General features: G+C 41.3%; 1 non-coding gene across 1 annotated transcript; it reads right to left on the bottom strand.

Annotated features, from left to right (window-relative positions):
• Positions 1-1,060: 1,060 nt before the first annotated feature.
• Positions 1,061-1,182, bottom strand: LOC117695664 (U6atac minor spliceosomal RNA). The gene has a single exon (XR_004604697.1). It is a non-coding gene; the product is annotated as a U6atac minor spliceosomal RNA (small nuclear RNA).
• Between the last annotated feature and the right edge of the window lie 6,096 nt (positions 1,183-7,278).

Here is a 7,278-nt window from a genome sequence, read left to right as displayed (position 1 = left end):
CCAGCTCTGCCAATGAAAGATATTCAATATCAAGTGCAATGGCCAACTTTAAAATCATATAACTTAATTTTATTTTTTAATTAATATTTTAAAGGAACACACAAAGTAATGGGTTCCATTGTGGCCTTTTCATACATAATGCATGTCACTTTGGCTGATTTCCTTCCTTCTCCCAGATGATTCATCCTTCAGCTTTCATGTATTCTACTACTTGACTCCCCCAATTTATATTATTACCATGCCTACTCCAGGAGAATGGAGGCCTCTGGTGATCAAGGAAGTACTTTGGTTTAGACAGTTATAAGCAAATTGAATATGCTGTTGTATATATGTAATCCCAGTACTTTAGAAGCAGAGGCAGGAGGATTATAGGCAAGCCTGGCCTACATTTAAAAAGTCATAAACTGTGCAGGTCTAACTGGTCTGGGGAGAGGTCAGAGGTCTGTTCTGGAGCTACCTGCATTGATCTTAATGTTGTCAGGGCCTGCCTTTGGATTTCCCAGCATGGAAAGGGCATATAGAAGTTATATGGCCTCCTCTTTAGTATAACAGTAGCACTGAGCCTCTGGTAAGGGAGCCTGGTGTGCAAATGGTCCAGTAAGGTAAGGGGCATTGGATGACTGTGTTAAAAGCCTTGATGGCCTCTGACTCCAGAATGCTATAGACACTTGAATCAAGGAATGGCACTGGGTCTTTTCTAACCTACCTGTTTCTCTATAAAGTATAGACACAATAGAGACTAGGTGTGTGAGCCATCTTTTCTGGGAGCTGAGTGATGAGAACCAGAGGGCTGGCACAGGATGATTTTAAGAACTGGGGTGGCCTTTCTCTAGCCTCCACGACACATCCTTGGTTTGAGGTGCACTAGGAAGGGGAGTGTTGCCTGGTCTGAAATTGGTTTGGCCTTCTCAAGAGTATGTTGCTTGAAGCACAATGTGGCACACCAAGATTATCAGAAAAATTAGGATCTGGGAGAGGAGTCTGAAGGTGCAAGTACAGGGAACCCAAAGGATAGGAGGAGCCTGAAAGAGAGCCTTGAGTGAGAAACACAGAAGCCAGCTGAAACATGTTGATGAGATGGTACAAAGTAGGTAGAAGTGCCTTAACTGTATGGGTGTTCTTAGGCCTGAAGACCTCTTCTGTCTTTGTCAAGGGGAGTGCTAACCATCTTTCATACAATGCCCAAATCCATTTCGTAAGCCCTCAGAATTCTTCTGGGGTCTCAGAATTCTGTCCGGGGTCCTATAAATTGATGCTAAGGGCATTTCCTAGCTCTCTGTTGAAGTGGGAGGGGAGGGAAAGAGCTGAAAAACATGAACTTTCCTGCTTACCAGTCCACAGTGTGGCCTTCAGTTGGTCACTTTTAACTGTCAATTTGATACAATCTGTATCACCTGGGAAGAGAGTCTTGTTGGAAAATTACCTAGATTCAGGTTGGCCTGTGGACATGTCTGTGGGATTGTATTTATTGTTAATTGACATGGGAAGACCTACCCTAAATAACAGTGTCTTTTCCATGGGCTGGGCTCTGAACTGTGTAAGAGTAGAAAAAGGTAGCTGATCATGAAGCAGGGAGCAAAGATGTATTTATGCTCTTGACTGTGTGGCTGTGATCTGACTAGCTGTGCTAGTCTCCCTGAACTAATGGGCTGTCAGAATAGTGAGCCAAAGAAACCTTTTCCTTTCCTCTTTCTGCATTGCTTTTGGGTCAGGGTGTTTTCGTACAGCACAGAAAGTAGAGCAGGCTCCTGCCTGGAGCATCACTGGTCTCAGAACAGTGTCATCAGTAGTGTTATTTAAGGACATCCAGGAAAGAATTCTTTCCCATTCAAAAACAGCACCTTCCCTGACACAAAAGTGCCACAAATGTCACAATTTTCTGTGAAGTATCTCAAAGATGGAAGTGAAGGGTTCTGTGTGAGGCAGGACATTATACATTAATTAATCAGTTTTCTTTTAAGTGTCTTGAGTATCAAAGTACTGAGTCACTCATGTCTCAAGCTTGGTCCAAAGTCTTTTCTCCTTTACCCATGTTATCCCTTTAGCTGCTCAAAACAAAGAACAGGCCTTGAAAAGTAAAGGGGGCCTCTGTCATCAGATGATGACATTTAAAGCTCGTTCTGAATGGCATTCAGCAAATACTGCTCAGGGCACATCAGGCAAGGAAAATCGGCAATATCCTGGAGACATTTTTGTTTCTATAATTTACTCTATTGATGTTCTTGACTGTTTCCAAAAGGCCCAACTGTCAAAGACTCATCCCCAGAGTGATGCCTGGACTCCTTCTTTTGCCTTTTGCTGTGAGGTGAGTGGTTTTCCTCTCCCAAGTATTCCTACTATTTGGGGGGGTATGCATTTTTTTTTTTGAGACAAGGTTTCTCTGTGGAACAGCCCTGGCCATCCAGGGACTTGTTTCTTAAACTAGGCTGACCCGGAAAGTACAGAAATCCACCTGTTTCTGCTTCCTGAGTGCTGAGATTAAAGGTGTACCCTGCCACCACCCGGTCCTGAAACTTTGCTCTTAATATGTTGGTTCTCTCCCGGGTTTAATATAGTGACAGAAAACAAATGCACAGTTGGCAGAGTTGCTATTATTCTCTAGTAGGTAAAAGCTAAGGACACTGCCTAGAATCCTACAAGGCATCAGCTTTTCTCAGCAAATAATTGTCAGGCTGAAAAAGTCACGTCTACTGATATTGGGAAATCTTGACTCATGCACATCTACCATGTTGGCTAAATATTTTTCCTACCCCATGGTAGAAAACTCTAAAAGAGTGGGTTTGACACAGGGGATTTATATGGGTTTTATTTTTCTAGTAACAAAAAGTTTAGAACTAGCTAGCCTACATCTGGTATTGCTTTTAAGAAATTCTCTCAAGATGTCTTCTAACGTCCCACCCTCCATCTATAACAGCTGACTACTTCATGAACACAAGGTGACTGCTGAGCCTCAAGACATGCCCAAGAATAATTAGAGAGAGCACAAGGCAAATGACACGAAACAGAAGCCTGTCCCACTTGTCAGAAAAACAATTTTCCAGAATCTCTACTTGGAAGAATTCTGCTGGTTTTCTTTTTTATTAGATAGAATAGAGTTTTGAGTAAGGGAGTCTGTGAAAGTTAACGTTAGTTAGCTAGAAGTAATACTTCTATAAACAATAAGGTTCTAAGATACTGATCCTGTTAACATTAAGGCTCTAGGATATTGTCCCTGTTAATATTGAGGTTTTAAGCAATTGTCCCTGTTAATATTGAGGTTCTAAGCTATTGTCCTTGTTAATATTGAGGCTATAGGCTACTGTCCCTGTTAACACTGAGGTTCTAGGACTATTGTCCCTATGAATACTGTGGGTGGACAACATAAGCATATACATATTTTAATAGACAACTGGAAGCTTCTGCCTTACTTATACACTTTGAACTTAATTTAGGAAAGATAAAGGGTATTCATTTCTTTCAATAGCAGAATATTATGTATCACTGAAGAGTAAGTATTAATTTTTTAAATGAGGCCTGAGGAGATGGGTCAATGAACAAGAGCATTTGCTGCATAAACATGAGAAACTGAACTCAAATTCTAGACCCTATATAAAAAAACATGTGTGGCCATGTATATGCCTATAACCCCAGCACTAGAAGAGCAATTGGATGCAAAGACAGGAGGATTGTTGGAGATTGTTGGCTCCAGGGGCCAATGAGAGACCTGTCTTCATAGGGTAAGGTAGAGAGTGACAGGTCACAACACCTGAGGTCCTCCTGTGACCTCTGCACATGCAGAGAGATGCACACACATAGTAGACTCATCCATCCTTCATGCACAAACAAACACATACAAATGAACAGTCAGAGATGATAGTGTGAGCTGAGTTAACTGCAATTGTGCACATCAGAGGGGTGGAGAAGCTGCCTTCCAGGTTGAGGTTATGTTGTACTTGGGGCAGAAAGTTAACCTTCAAACCTTCAAGGCACAATGGTTTATATCAGCAAAAATTAGCTCTCTCTCACTCATGTTACCTGTTGTTACGTTAATGCTAATTGCTGGAATTGCCATGAAACCCAGACTGAAGGAGAAGCCAAGAGTTCTAAAATGACCCTTATTCATTAGGTATGACTATTGATAGGAACAACAATAACAACAACAGCAAACCTAAAAACACAAAACTAAACACACACACACACACACACACACACACACACACACACACAGAGTTTTCTTTTCAAAGATTCTGTTTGGATGTGATTTGTGCATTTTTCCATGTATATTTTGTTGGCAGATGCAAGCCTTCTGGTCTCTCTGATGTTCACTAGAGTGAGGATTTATAGGCCTTCTCTCTGGGAGAACGGAAACCACACATAGTTGCCCTCAGTTTTTTCCTGGTCCGTAACACTTTATAATGAATTCCATTCAGTCTGTTTTTCAAATTTCCCCTTTTAATGAAAGTATTGGCTATGAGGATGGAGCAAGTACACCAAAAGCACATGCAGGGAAAAAAAGACAACCACAATGTGCCCCTTCAAGGACTCTTCCATCAGCTAGCTCTTTGCCAGATTTCTTTCTGTGTGCTAGTCACCGTGTGAGTTCCAGTAATGGACTACAGAAACTATCAGAGCACTCCTTCGAACCTACTATGAATAAGCAACACCTTAGCAAAATGCATGGATAGAGGCGGGGAACTCAGGCTGGAAGAATGGAAATATTCCTGGGAGAGATGACACTTGAAAAGAAACAAAGGTTTTCTAGAGAAGCAAGAGAACTCAGGAAACAGAAAGGTGTAATTAATGGAGACTTGTTAAGAATTCTTCATTGTGAGTACAAGGTGAAAAAAGACTAGTGTCAGTTAAGATTTCTTCTCAATACTGTACAGTGGGATAAGACAAAATAAAAAGATACAGGTTTCAATAATGAAGCAAAGCATCTGTGTATGATGTAATCATTGCAGATGAATGAACAGTCTACAAGTTATAATTACAGCTCCTGAGTTATTTCATCAATATACAAAAATCAGTATAGAAAAGAAGCTGAGTTTTCTATGTTTTAGTAGTATAAAACTCTTAGAAAAAAATTTTAAGAGCTTTTAAGTGGTCTCATCGATGACAGGATGAAAACATCAGGTATTTAGAAAAAAAATTAACCACAGATGCCCAAGAATTGTAGAAAAATAAATATATGTAAACCACAGCAACATTAAAGAAGATTTGACTGTAGAAATAGAATGACTTTGTTTAAATGGTGAGAGAATCAATATTATCCTGTTGTTTCTTCTCAAATCAATATAGACATTGAATAGGATCTCAGTTTCCTGGGATTATTTTCAATTTCACACAACTCAGAGTCACCTGGGAAGAGAGAATCTCAGCTGCAGAATTCCCGAGATCAGATTGGTGTGTGGACACGTCCGTGGAGCATTTGCTTGATTGCTAATTGATACGGGCAGAAAGGCCCAGTCCACTGTAGGTGGTTCCATTCCTAGGCAGGGGAATCTGTGTTATATAAGAAAACAAAAGCCAGTGAGTAAGCCAGCAGCAATCCTTTCTGGTTTGTGCTTCAGTTCTTGCAGATGAAGTGTGAACTAGAGAAACCCTCTTCTTTCCAGATTTCTTTTCTTCAGAGTGGTTTTTTTTATTTTTTTATTTTATTTTTTTATTTATTTATTTTTTTTTCAGCAACCAAATGAAAGAAGAACACCCAGGAAAATTCCAATTGATTTCTGTTTGTTTCTTTGTTCTGGAAACTTGTTAAACTTACTGCAAAGTTTTAGGGAATGTCAAAAAAAAGTAGATCAACACTCTTGAAAGATATCATTGTACTGCTAAAATTTGCTACTAAGTCAATGGTCATTAGTAGAAAATACCACTATGAAACCAAATAAAGTGAAACTAGTCACAAAACGACAATGACAACAACAACAACAACAACATGGTCATCTGAAGGCAATTGCTGATAGAACAAAAAGGCTGTTGCATGGCTTCTCCTATGGAGGCCTGAAGTTCACTCTAGACAGGGCACATGTCTAGAGGTGGCAATGAAGCAAGCTTACCTACTCTGGTGAATCAGTGGATTTTTGGAGGCTATGCTACATACATGGGAGCATGATTGAAGGCTTACTCATAGGTGAGGTGTAACTCACAGGAGTCATTAGTATGGGGTTATTGTAGGTGTGCCAGCTCTAGTCTGCTTTGAGGTAGTCAGGCTGTTTGTACACTGGGCTGGGCTGGAGGGAGGGAAGTTTAGCTGGACAGGTGGGTGTAGGCAGGATCTTGGTCAGCAGTGAGTGCGCAGACACAGAATACACATCCAGGAATAGCTGAGTACACACTCAAGAACAGCTTTGGAGAACTGGTTCAGTCCATTGATGGGTTGGGGTGAGGAGTGGAGTATTTATGCTCATGGGGAGATGGCCAGGGTCTCTGGGACCCTTGCCCCACAGTGTGTGTGGCTGTGTATCATTGGCTAGGGCAGGAGTGTTGGAAGACACTTCATCTGCATACTCAGGGGCTGTAGAGTGTGTGTGTGTGTGTGGGGGGGGCTTGAAAGATCAAATGAGGGAGTAAAGCCTTCCTCATCCGAGGTATCTGGGGTTGAAGCTGTCCTTGACCCTTCTTCTGTAATTCTGAGCCATTAAGGTCTCACAGCAGAGAATGGGTGAGTGGTTATATACAGGAATGTGAGTGAGGTTACTCAAAGGAGCATTGTGAGCAGTCATTCATAGAGTGAAGTATTACTTTATAGGAGCATGGATGAGGGATACAGGAGCATGGGTGAGTGGTTCTTTATAGGAGCATCACTCATAGGACCATGGGTGAGAGATACAGGAGCATGGGTGAGTGGTTCTTTATAGGAACATCACTCACAGAAGCATGGGTGAGGGATACAGGGGCATGGGTGAGTGGTTCATCATAGGAGCATCACTCACAGAAGCATGGGTGAGGAACTACTCATGGATGAAGAGTTCCAGGGTCACAAGTGAGGAGTTGCATAAGGGAAGTAGTCATGAAGGTAGTTACATCACTGAGAATTGACCCCCCAGCAAGGATGATGACTCCTAAACTGAATAATTGAACTTTCCTACCTAACTTTCAGCCACCTCCATTGTCCCCTGCTACCTCATCAATTGTTTTTTTGCTTGTGTAGTCTGGAGACTTGTGAGTTGTAACAATCTGAGTTTGTGAGCCTCCTTCTTCTCTATAGTATGGGATAGTTATCAAAAGAAGGCAAACACTGGGTTAATATTCCTTGAGTAAATAATAGTTATGTGATCTAGCATGCGAACAGGGAGT

This window comes from Arvicanthis niloticus, chromosome X (genome assembly GCF_011762505.2).
Source record: "Arvicanthis niloticus isolate mArvNil1 chromosome X, mArvNil1.pat.X, whole genome shotgun sequence".
NCBI lineage: Eukaryota > Metazoa > Chordata > Mammalia > Rodentia > Muridae > Arvicanthis > Arvicanthis niloticus.
The sequence above is the reverse complement of the archived record's forward strand: the minus strand, read 5'-3'. Positions and strand labels throughout refer to the sequence as shown.